Genomic DNA, 12,707 nt, shown 5'->3' with positions numbered 1-12,707 from the left:
ATTTTCGTTGTTTTAACCCTTCAAATCCCAGTGTTATTACATGAGCGCCCTGTGTTATAAGCCCCAAAAACCAAAAAACGAAACTAAATATTTCCACAAAAAACCAGTTGAAGTAATATGTGATTGTCATTATAAGTAGGCCTTTAGATGGACCAAAGATTGGCACCAACATACATTTTGACCTGCCATTATTTTTTTTGCATTTTTTTTGCAATTTAAAAATTAAAACTTCAAGGCCCTGAGTCTTCATTGACATCCAAGAAAAGAAGAAAAAATAAAATCATATGATGATAATTTGGGGTTGAAAGATAGCGTTTATAATGGAAGTCAATGGGCAGAAAATGGTCCCCAGGGTGATGGGTGTGGGGATTTCTGCTGCTCAGCCATTTTAGGCTGATTTAAGGAATTCACACTGGAATATTAACATTGACAGGTAAAAACTATCCTGTGGCAAGTTTGGTTATATTCCACTGAACACAGTGGAAATGGCAGCCATTTAACACATAGCAGTGGCACAAAAAGGTCCCAAGAAGGCAGGAGGGTTAAAGAAGGCAGTGAGAAGGCAAATAGGTTAGTGAGGTGATAAATAAGACAGAAAGGAATTAAAGAATAGAGTGAGGATGTAAATAAAGTGACAAGAAAGTGAATAAGGTAGCGAGGAGAGAAGGAAAGGATGAGATAAAGAAGGCAGCGAGGTGCAAAAGAAGGTTGCAAGAAGGTAAATAAAGAGAGAATTAAAGCAGAGGATGCACAGAGCTGTGGTGAATGGATCTGGAGGCTGAGCCGTGTTTGTCAGGATGTGCGGTGACACTCGTCGCAGCGTGAGCTCGACATGTGCCGCTATTAACACATCATTAACACATGCTCGCTCGCCCCTACTCCAGTCCCCTCTCTCCCTTTCACTTCCTGGCTGCCACCTCTTTCGCTTTAGTCGTACAAAATAAAAGCCTTTCCCAACACTCGGTGGTTTGACTCGAGCGTGTGTGGCGTACCTTTACAAATCAACGCTGTGAGCTGCTGCGCGTTCAGCTGCCATCTCCAACTATCTCAGCAGCCGTGTTGGTGTCTCTTTCTCCTCTTAGCTCCTTGGTTTTCCTCTTTAATCCTCTTCTACTTGTGTCCCTCGCTCGTTTTCACTTCCGTGGCCTCTTTTGCTGATAAGCCTGGTCAGGGTTCACAGCGTGATGTAAGTCAGAGTGTGTTTAGGGAGTGGACTCATTGCTCGCGTTATGTACATGTGTTTACAGGAATGTGTGCGTCCTTCTAAAGAAAGCGTCGGTGAGGCAAGCAAACAGTTTTGTGACCTTCAATGAGGGGTAATAAACACTCGAGACAACCCTCACTGATCGTTTATTCACGCTAAAGCCTGAGAGAAGCTCAAGTTTTCCACAGCTCACTATAACAGGCTTACACACACACGTCAGTCAAAACACAACGCCATATAAAGTAGTCATATCGCAGCTGGATAGTTACTGTACTTTTACTACACATTTATTGTAGGACACTTGGGATGTATGCAAGCGAGCATTTGATATCAGTTTACTCATAGTCAGATTTTTGTCAGGTAGTTATTTTAGGTACAAAAACAAAATGTTTTGTTTGAGTTTTCTTCAGAGAATAATTCATAAGTAGGAGATTATTCCTGGGTTGGAACGCTGAAGGTAAATCAGGGTAAGACACACCCTTAGTTAGTTACAAATCCCACATAAATGTCATATTTTTTCTTACATCTGTATGCTGATTTCTTGTAACAGCATCTTTCTGTTGTCAGTAATTAAAATATTTTTGATCCTATTTCTAATGTCTCTTATAGAATCTCTTCTCTCTGTCCTTGACCCAAGCATTGCAAATTATGGGTGGGTGGCTCATCTTATTTGGTTTATCTACTTTTTGGCTCTGTGAGCGAACTCGTCGGGCCAGGACTCTGCAGTCTATTTACACCTACAGGCCAGTGGACTCTCTTTCAAGGATGAGGATGTAACATCCTGGACAGGGAGGAACGCTGGTTTGAACACGGAGTCAAAGAGGAGATTTATGTGAAAAGGGAAAGACCATCTCTGAATCGAGGAGGGGGCCTAAGGGTACATCTGTCACCATCTTACAATGCTGTGATTGCAGTCATTCCCCAACTCTCTGTGAATGGTTCTCATGGCCATTGATCAATGGCATTTGATCAATGGCCATGACAATTTGCATATTAATGATGAAGGAACTGACCTCTCAGCCCTTTGTTCCTGTAGGCTGGTTTCAGTCATTATGCAAATGTACTGTTTATAAGATTGGAGAAACCTGAGTGACGAAACGTTTCTCCCACTGAAAACGCTTCGTCCAGATGAACAGAATCAACTTTTTGGGATTTGATTGTAATTATTTGTTTACTACAAAACAATATCAATGAATTAACAAAGAGAAAGCGCATTCTGTCACGTCCCTTGGTTTCAGAGCCAGGGTTTTGAGTTTTGGGGCTCTGGGGTTTCTTTAGTTTGGTACTTTTGGTTTTCTTTGGATTAAGGTTATGTGTCTGCATTGTTGGAATTTAGTGTTGTGTTATTTCTTAGTGTTTGCGTGTCATGTTTATTGCCTGATACCTTATATAAGTGCTGTATGCTATAATTTCATGCCTTCTGTTCTGGAGATCCTTGTGTTTATTTAGTAAATTCCCCTTTGTGTTCTTCTATTCTTGACTTTTGTCTTTGTATTTCTGTCTCCCTTGTGTTCTTCGTTCAGCTGTGTCTTGCTTTATTTTGGTAATTGTTGCCATCTGTGTCTTCTGTTCTGATTACTTCCCCCTGCCTCATTTTGTTTATAACCTTATAACCTTACTCCTCAATATCTTCTGTGTTCAGTATTGTATCAGTTCAATGCAATTTTATCTATATAGCACCAAATCATAGCAACGACTACCTCACGGTCCTAAAATAAAAATACAGGGAAAAGAAAATCGTCTGCATTAGCCATGTGTTCCCACCTCAGTATTCCAGGTGTCCAAGCCTACATAGAGCTTTCTGGTTCTGTATATTTTCATATTTGTATTTAAAAATATAAGATCCGTTTCAGCTTGATTCCTGCCTCCAGTGTGCTGCATGACTCTAAATGTAGAAAAACCACCAATATTCTGGTTGGACAACTGGACAAACTCTGTATGTCTGCTGTCATGCTGGCTGTATCTATACCTGTCATGTACTGTGTGTGGCAGGCAGCAATGGTGGACCCAAAGTGCAGACTAAACTCAGATGTATTGCTACACAGTAGAAAAATAGACTTAAACTGGAACTATTAACAAGGCTGAAACAGGCAGCACACACAACATGGAACCAGGGAGATCGCAACACAGACCAAGGAAAACACAGAGGGAGCAATCAGGGAATGGGAGACAGGAGGGAAACACAGCTGGGACAAATCAGAGCTAATGAGACAAAGTGGACAGGGACTATCAAAATAAGACAGGACTGAACAGACTGAACTCAAGACACGCAAGCTTAACACTCGAGACTGGAGGAATGAAACCGAGACGAGAGTCACAAAACACAAGACACGGCTAGAGGGAGGTAAACATAATTACTGACAGCAAACAACCTAACATAAACCACTCAGAGAACCTAAACTTAGAATATACCTTTAACCCTTCAGACAAAGAAAACTAGAACATAATGAAATAAACAAACTCAAAGAACCAAAGACACAAAACACCGGGTCGACGACCCAGGCACCCTAACAATGATTCTATTAAAAGTCAGCAAAAACATGACAATCAACACAAAGCACCATCCTATAAACATGAAATGAAAGCATCAGATGTGTGTGCTCTTCCTGTGTCACGCTGCCTAAAGGAGAAGAAGTTTTAAACTGGAAGTTTTTTCCACTTTATAGCAAAATAATCACAGATATTTGATTTTGTCTTCTTTTTCTCAACGGTCAAGTGTAGGTGTTGTGAGAAGGAGAGTGGGTGGCATTGGAATTGGCAATCAGCAATGAAACTAACTAATAAGCAGTCATGAATTATTAATCAGTTTGATTATTAATTTTATTGCATTTGTTCCTTCAAGTCAGTTTAATATCATGTTGATAACTGAAGCATGGTCAGAGTCATATGCAGCTGTGTAGGCTTCCTATGCTTAAAGCAGCTCGTGTGTCGAAAAGCCCGCTGTCTCCGTGCGAGCTGAACGAGGATGTGTGGAGGTTGGTGGTGAAGGAACTCATTTGAGAGAACAAATTACTAATTTGATCCTTAATTCCTTCTGCTGTCCTCTGCCTGCAGTTTCGGAGTGTGATGTTCTGTGTGAGTGGATTAATATTCAGCAGGTCATATGTATGTCAGTCACTCACTGAGATCCTTGAAGTGCAGGGATGTGAGGATGCTCGCTTCGCTGTGGCCTCGTTTCCTTTTCTTTGTGTCTAACTGTATGTAACCCATTTTCATCCTGTCTGTGTGTGCATGTGTGTGTGTGTGTGCGTGCATGCGTGCGTGCGTGTAGATGCTGACTGACATTTCAGTGTCTCTAATGAGGCTGGAGATCTTCTGGCTCTGCACTTTAAAACTAGCCATGACAGTGAAAAACAGTCCTAATATTCAAACAGGAGAAGAAATGTCTCGGGAAAAAAATCACCTCCAGTTAAAAATGTGTCAGCTCAAATAGATCCACAGCATTTGTGCAAAACAGGAAATATCTGCACACTCTTTGGCTCCAAAAATAATTGAATTCATTCAATACTGTTCTTACAAAGCCATGTTTGAATTCAGCAGGACCTTCTTCAGAGAAAAGAAAGATTCTTTTGCAGGAGCACTCAGCAGTTCAACTCTCTCATCTGTCGCCAACAGGTAGAAGGAGAAAGAGACAGCACTGTTTTTCATTATCAAACTCTGAAAGTGCTTCTTTAGTTACAAACAATAGCATAGAGGTTTTTTTTTTTTTTTTTAAAAAGCCTCCTCCTTAGCTAAAGTTATTAAGTTAGCTAAAGAGTTGGGATGCTGTGTAAGACATAAATAAAGCTAAAACACAAAGGTTTGGGCACCGTTTTGCATGTTTCCCTACTGTAGGGGTCTCTGCAAGCATACAGAGGGGGTACTCTGAGAGGGGACAAGATGACAACTTTGGAATTCTACTAGAAACAGTCGATCATTCATATTTGTTTGTCAAAGCTGAATCCAGGGCAAACTACGCTAAATTAGCGTTTTTAGCTAACAGCTACAATAAGCATAAAAGTTACCTTACGGCTATCTTTTGTTAACATGACGCATGTTCTTATACATGTAATACATTTATTACCAACCTGAGAGTTTATCCGCTGGTCATTCGACATGACGAATGACTTCTGAAGTCTTAATTCAGCTCAAGACGCCGTAGATTCCTATCAGTAACACTTTCGGTCCGCTAGTAAAACGTAGTTCTATTAATCTGCGCTTGAACCGGAACCGGATGTAAGTTCCAAAAAACTGAATTTTGGAACTGAAATTGAATTGTAGAACTGAAACTGAATGGTGAGAAGTGAAACTGAAATTATTCGAGAGCTGAATTTTTAAAGGATAAAATGCAGTTTCAAAGCAAATCAATTAATTTTCAAAATATAAAATACAATTTCAATTTAGTGATGATCATTTTCAAACCATAAATTCAATTTCAAATTAGACTAATTCAAATTCAGTTTTCAAAAGCATTTATTCAAGTTACAATTCAGATTCAATCTGAGCAATTCAAATTCAAATTTAACTTATTCAAATTCAGTTTCTGATGGCACAGATTTCTGCCCATACTCGTGGCCCCAAAATTGGAACATCCCTGTGAATTTATGCATAATTACACTTGTATGAACAAAAATGTACGATAGCCTGCAGATCTCACAGATTCCCAGCAGTAAGCAGCTGTTTACAGGCTGTGAAATCTAAATTTTCCTGTGCCGGAAACAAAAACAAACCCTTAGTGACACTGAAGCTGTTCTAAAAAGCTTTACAAACCTTTATTAAAGTGACCTTTTGACCTGTGTTAGCTGGAACAGGCCCCAAGATCTCCGTAACACAGATATGGCCGCGCAGGCCTAGAGACCAGTTGGCAACGTCCCAAACAACCATTCAGTGAATGGTTGTTATGTGAAATTAGGCACACCTCTTTGTAGTGCTGCACCAAAACACTTCTTATGATTGTTTTGGCTGCTGGCAGATTTCCAGCATCACCCACAGTCTGCATGGAAAATGTCTGACTTGTCTGAAAACCACTTGGTAACTACTTGCTGATTGGTTGTGAAACTGTGAAGTGTGCCGCAAACCAGAAATGGAGAAACTTACGGTAAGTTTAACAAGTAAAAGTTGCAACTTTTTAAATGTTTCGGTAACGCACTACCAGGTGAACATTCACCCTTTCCAGTTTGTGCTGCACTTTTTCAGGTTTCACTTTCACTTGGTGAGTTGTTGGCATTGACAGGGAGTCACAGCAGGCTCAAGGCCTGTGAGACTGAGGCCTCAGAAGTTACATAAATGGATCCAGCCCTCTAAAGCAGGGAACTCCAGGCCTCGAGGGCTGGTGTCATGAAGGTTTTAGATCTCACCCTGGGCCAACACACCTGAATCAAATGATGAGTTCATTACCAGGCCTCTGGAGAACTTCAAGACATGCTGAGGAGGTCATTTAGCCATTTATATGAGCTGTTTGACCAAGAACACATCTGAAACCTGCAGGACACCAGAACATGAGGCCTGGAGTTCCCCACCCCTGCTCTAAGGCCCAGTGGCTGAACTCCGAGGGTTTCCCAGAAATTCCATTTTAACCTCCTAAGACCTGAACTCTTTCATGGCATGCATTTTTTATTTTTCTTTGCTATATGGGCTGATTGGGACCTGATGAATGTAAAAACAAAGAATTACCAGATTTTTATTTTTACCTAATTTTTGTTTCTGAGAAAAATGAGATCAACATATGAGGACATTCATTTTAAATTTTGATAGAACAGTGGCAGTATAATGTCCTCGTAAGTCGATATCAGGCCCTTGTAGAGTAAAATTAGGTATTTTGGTCAAGACAACCCAAAATATGATGTTCACATATGTGGACGCCAGGTCGTAGGAGGTTAATGCCCCTCATGTCCTGAAAAACTAGCAGTAATGGCTATGAATAGCCATTAACCTGAAAAATAAGGAAAAAGAGCAGACGTTTTTGGTGCAACCTCATCCACCTCCAAGAGGCATGGAGAACAATGTTAGTGTTTCACTATCTTAATTGTGGCCCTCATCAGAGACACCAACAAACGCTGCTGGTTTCTCACAAAAATCGCATGAGCACTCAGGTATCAAAAACCCGCTGGAGAGCTGGATGGCATCCATGTTTGGACGGTGGAAAGGTTTGGCTATGTCAGCAATGTTTTCATTCGCTACACTTTTAGGGATACTGCTCACCTGTGGTTGTTGTATCATTCCCTGTGTCAAAGGATTGTTGGTAAAGATAATGGCTAGGGCTGCGGACCCTGGACGGGTGGATTCAATCTACTTGATGAACTTGGAAGCCAGAATGTGGGCCGAGGAGTGATACAACCCGAGGTGTGGTGACATTCCTTTTTGGAATGTCAAAAGAGGGAATGTGGAGATACAGAAATTCTTTTATTGCTGCCATATAATCTGCATCATTATAATTTCATTAATAACATTCTTTACAGCATTATTTCATCTAATAATATTTCTCACAGTATTGATATTGCATTAAAGTTGTTTATTGAAGATGTTCATTTGAGGATCCTTCCACTATGTTAACAGAAGTATTTCATACACATTGCATATCTGCGCTTATTTCGAGTTGATGTTCGGTTCATTAAGGGTCTTAAGCTTCACTGGCGTGACTGTCCAGGTGATACATGCTGAGGGAAACTAGAACATAGAAGGATAACTGCAATGCATGCTTACAATACATATAACACATATAATCTAGGAATGTGTCAGGCCTGCGGCCTTAACTCATTTGGTGTCTCACTATATTTTAGTCTACTTGGCAACAGATGACCAGAGTCAATAATTAGCCCCAGAGACCCTGAGGGCTTGAAGTTTATTACCTTGTATGGAAGGTGTTATAGAAAAGAGAAGTTCTATGTCTGTTTATAGGCATTAAAGATGTACCATTAACTGTGACTAATGTCTGGAACCTATTTTAATCTGTAATTGACGCCATGGGGGGGCGTGTACCCCACTGCTTTATAAGTGTCCACAACATGTATTTTTGTCAGAAGACATAGGCTGATGTTTTCTCCGGGCTGTTAATAAACTCATCGTTTGATTGCACTTCTCTGGGGCCTCCGTGGTTTGTCTCACTGCTCTACATTGATTGATTTCGCAACACTGTGTAGGCTTCCTGTGAGTTTCACAGCGTTTTCTTCTTCTTCTTTTTGCGTCGCCTTCTCCGGCGCAGTGATGTGTCTCAGTGGGGACGACTTATCAGCAACAGACGACTCCGCTTGAGATGAAAGCCGTTTTCTCAGGTCTCTCCACTCTCATCTCAAACACATCATTCATAACTCAGAATCTTTCACTCCACTGGGAGTTGTAGTCTTTAACATCAAAGCTCTGTAGTTCTTCTAGGAAACGGGTTGGAGTTATAGAAGCACTGAATGAGACTCTTCTTCAAAGTGCAGAGCGAGCAGTTAGTCAGCAGACTCAGAGTTAAAGTCGCTGGGCTGCTGGAGCAAGCTCTGCTCGTATTTCCCTCCTCTCGCTGGTGTTTTTATGTAGCCTGACTAAATAAATCCACATTCTGCTCCCAGATTTGGGGAGAATTAGAAAACAGCTGTTATTACTGTCATTTTATATCAGCCTGTGAGCTTCAGATAAGTTAATCATCTCATTATCTCAGCTGTTTTCTGATAATCGGAATCAACCAGACAAAAAAAACGTTGTTCTCACAACAAATAGGGAAAATTATCCCATTATCCCACAATAACAGGATGAAATGAAGTTCTAAAATTATTGCAGCTGCTTTTTTTCAATGCAAATTCAAAATCCCAAACCATAATTAACATTATTGTTCCCTTCTTATCTCATTTAAACTTGCAATAATAATGGCATTAAATTGTATCGGTTCACTAATTAACCCTTTAGTTCTTAGTGTCACCTGGTGTTTTCACATAAGTTCATCAGGGAAAAAAACAGTTTTCTAAAGATACAATTTCCTCATAACAAAGCTAAAGATCCTAAACCCCACCTTTGCTCACGAGTGCTGAATGGTGACCAAAAGAATGAGACTGCAGTTAAAAGCATTGGAAATGAGCATCCTTCCTCATATGGGGAGTAAGTCACAGCAGGATACCTACTGGGCGTGAGGTGTTTGAGGAATGTCCAACTGGGCGGAGAGAACAAGCGGTGGACTCGGGACACGCTGGAGAGATTATACCTCTCGGCTGGCTTGGATTTGCCTCGGAGTCCCGCCAGTAGAGCTGGACATGTTGCAAAGGGATGGGGAGGTCTGGGCTGCTGTCCCCAAATAAAAAGTAAAAAATGGATGGATAGATGGATGTTCAGCAGTCTGTAAGCTGTAAAGCACCATCCATCCATCCTTTTATCCATTTTGTTAACAGTTTATCCAACTCAGAGTCACAGGGTAGACTAACATGTCTAATAGAAAGAGACCCTGCCACCTTCACCTACACCCACGACTAATTTACAATTACCAGTTGACCTAAACAAGTTATTTGGACCATGAGAGAAAACTCAGAAACGTCACACAGGCACAAACTCTGGTTTGACCTCAGTAGGACTCAAGCTTTTCTTATTGCATCACGTGTTGGAGAACAAAAGCTCTGCTATGCAGTGTTTCTGATAATGGCCACTTCTCAAATATAGGGAGAGAAAATAAAATCCACTTTCTGTTCATGAGCTGTGTCTGTGTAACCATGGTAACATGCAAGCACATCAGCTTCACCAGCAGCTCTCTGCTGTGCTTATGTCAGTCCTAAAGGGGACCGATTCTGCTGCTTTCCAGCTTTGTGTTTTTAGTCCAGGGCTCTTCTCGAGTTGTTCTGCATGATTCACAGTTCAAATTCTCATTCATCTTAAACTGGACCCTTTCAGTTCACCCGATGTCCCAAACAGCTGTTTAAGCTCCCGCCCCTTTAATGGTACCAACTGTAAATAAAGGGCAGGTGAGGATTGAGGACAGGTGTTGCAGTCAATCTGACCACAAACTGTGGCTAAAACGGCTGCAATGCAGTTCCTGTCACACCCAGCAGAGAGCACAGCATTCAGGAAGAAAAGAGAAAAACAAGCAAGCACCAATTAACCTAACAGCATGTCTGTCTGAGAACATACAAACTCAAAAGCCACCAACTGACCAACAAGTCTGAACCCAGAACCCTTCTGCAGTAAGGACACACAACTGAACCCTACATCCTGTGGCTCTGCATTGGTTAATACAACAAAACATGAAAATAGTATTCAGGCCATCCCGAACAAAGGAAAACCTTTCATTTTGACAGATTTTAAGAAATGCAGTGTTCCTGTTCATGTATGAGAATAGTTTGTAGTGACCTGGGGGCGTTTGGACCTCTAACAAACTGACAGCTACACTGTCTCATCAGATTTCACAGCGTGAATCAGTTAATTAATAGCCGAGAGCAGAACAGTTTCTGTTAAAGCTGCACTGAATGCAAACATTCAGAGCGATGTGTTTCTGCATCCAGCCAGCAGGGAAGAGGTCAGAGGTCGCTGCACGCCAGGGAGCATGAATGTTTGCTAGCTCCCGCGCTGTGACGCTGAGCAGCTCTGACAGCAGCTGTCGCTCTGGATCTGTAGCTACTGATGACATCATGGAAGACAGGACGGCCTTTTGGATGATGTCATAAGAGGGCCATCGCTGTGGAGACAGCCAACGTGAATCTACCTACTCAAATGCCGCCTCTCCAACAGGTTAAAGGAAGTAGCAGCTACTCTCCACAGGATGATGACCATGAATGCTGACTAAGAGCTCTGATCGGGTAACAGCTCCTCATCCTTCCAGAAGCAAAAATTGTAAAATCTAAAACCAGAAGAAGAAACATCCATGAAATCAGCTGATTGTTCGCAGTGATCAGCTGGAGTTGGATCAGATGGGCTGAGTCAGACTGCAGAGACGCTGCTGCTGCTGAAACTCACAGCCACCTCACTGTTTCCAGAAAACACAGCTGATTATTCTGAAACAGAAACCAGCAGAGCTCAGACCTATCAATCAGAACCATCAGCTCAGACTCCAGGAAAAAGGCAGGAGCCGTGCAGAGATTAGACAGATCCCAACACTGAAGTGACAGGGACTCTGGAGAGTGCTGCTCATCTGGCAGACGCTTTGATTCAGAGACGTCTGAAAACGTGTTTGTTTTTCCTCCTTTATTAGTTTCACTGACAAAAAATGTTCAAAGAGCCACAAATACCTGACGACAGCAGCAGTGCAGCATGCACAAATCATCACTAGCAAGGCAACGCTGTTGCATGATAGGTTAAAGACTTCTGGGAGTCATTGCCTGCAAAGGATTCGCTATTTATAATTATGTTCATTTGATCAATTACATTTACGCTCATATAAAAATGTTCACAGCTCCTCAGTGGTCTCAAATTAAAGCTGAGACTCTGAAGTGTGCAGGAATTTCCAGACCTTTACTAACCTGATGTAACATGTTGTCCTTACATTGTCAATCACACTTAATTTTTACTAAAAAAAAAGAATAGTTAGTAGCATGTGCACTTATAGACCTATAGAGGCACGCTGCTGTTAAAACTGATGCACTGGTAATTTGAAGAAGACCCGTTCTGATCACTTACAGTTCTATATTTTTATTCTGAGACTCCACTAGAGTAGCTCAAAAAAACACCCATCCTTATTTATGTTATGCTGACTTTCACAGACTGATCCAAACATAACAGAAGTGCTGGGAGCGCTGCAGATGACCTTAGAGGGAAGGGCAGCCAAATTTAAATCAAGTACGGCTTTTTGCTTTTTACAGGCACGGTAGCTGAAGTTTTTGGCCACACCTCATACTCTGTGCTGAATTATATTCGGCATTGCTGATGGTATTTTAGTGGCATCCAAGTATCTAGCAAAATGTATTCTATCTACATCGTGATATAAATTTCATGAGAATTTAGCTGCTGTGTTCAACACTTGAGTCGAGTAGACTTTAGCCGATTACAGGTCTCTTGGCTGTTAACCTCCCCCGGATGGCTGGGAGCCTTGTTAATGGTGAAAAATCCAGCACCTAAAGGTGGTCTCTAAACAGTGGCAACAACTGCCCAACACTGAAAAACGTGGCAACGAAAGGATGATGGACCAAGTAGCAACCTCCAGGGAAGTGACTGCAGTTCCTCTGATGGCCACTTCAATTAATCCAGTCAGATTCCTACATTAAAGCAATAAAGAGCATTTTAATGCTTTTTAATTAAAACCTAAAATGCTTTTTAATGGTCCAAGAAGAAAAATGGCTCTACAGATACTTTCTCACTCATAATAGCTGTGCTGTTATATTTTTAATGTATTTCAGCCATGTGAATTCTGGTAAGGATTAAAAATAGGAGCATGGCTGCTTTGAGGTTTGCTGACACATGAACCTGTTGATGATGTTCATGATGTTGGCGTGCTTTGGAGCCATTTGAATGTAACTACCTGACAAACAATACCATTGGCGCCATCAGGCATAATCTTGTAGGTACAGATTTTTTAACACTGTTTTGAAAATTCAGTCTTTGCAATAGTTAACAGCAGATCTTGGATCTT

The 12,707-nt window shown here is 41.3% G+C and overlaps 1 protein-coding gene across 7 annotated transcripts in view; it reads right to left on the bottom strand.

Annotated features, from left to right (window-relative positions):
- LOC309697216 (membrane-associated guanylate kinase, WW and PDZ domain-containing protein 3-like) overlaps nt 1-12,707 on the bottom strand; it is a 60,569-nt gene that overhangs the window by 37,265 nt on the left and 10,597 nt on the right. For 5 of the 7 annotated variants that reach the window (XM_082518950.1, XM_082518955.1, XM_082518954.1 and 2 more), the window contains exon 2: nt 993-1,163. The exons of 1 other annotated variant lie outside the window; for it this stretch is intronic. The gene's annotated coding sequence lies outside the window, so the exon portion shown is untranslated. Of the gene's footprint in view, nt 1-992; nt 1,164-5,271; nt 5,367-12,707 lie in introns of those variants that run through there. One more of the 7 variants, XM_082518951.1, reaches the window with a different exon arrangement.

The sequence above is a fragment of the Aulonocara stuartgranti genome (genome assembly GCF_965226115.1).
Source record: "Aulonocara stuartgranti genome assembly, chromosome: 20".
In the NCBI taxonomy this organism is placed as follows: domain Eukaryota; kingdom Metazoa; phylum Chordata; class Actinopteri; order Cichliformes; family Cichlidae; genus Aulonocara; species Aulonocara stuartgranti.
Note: the sequence above shows the minus strand (reverse complement) of the source record. Positions and strands in the feature narration are given on the sequence as shown.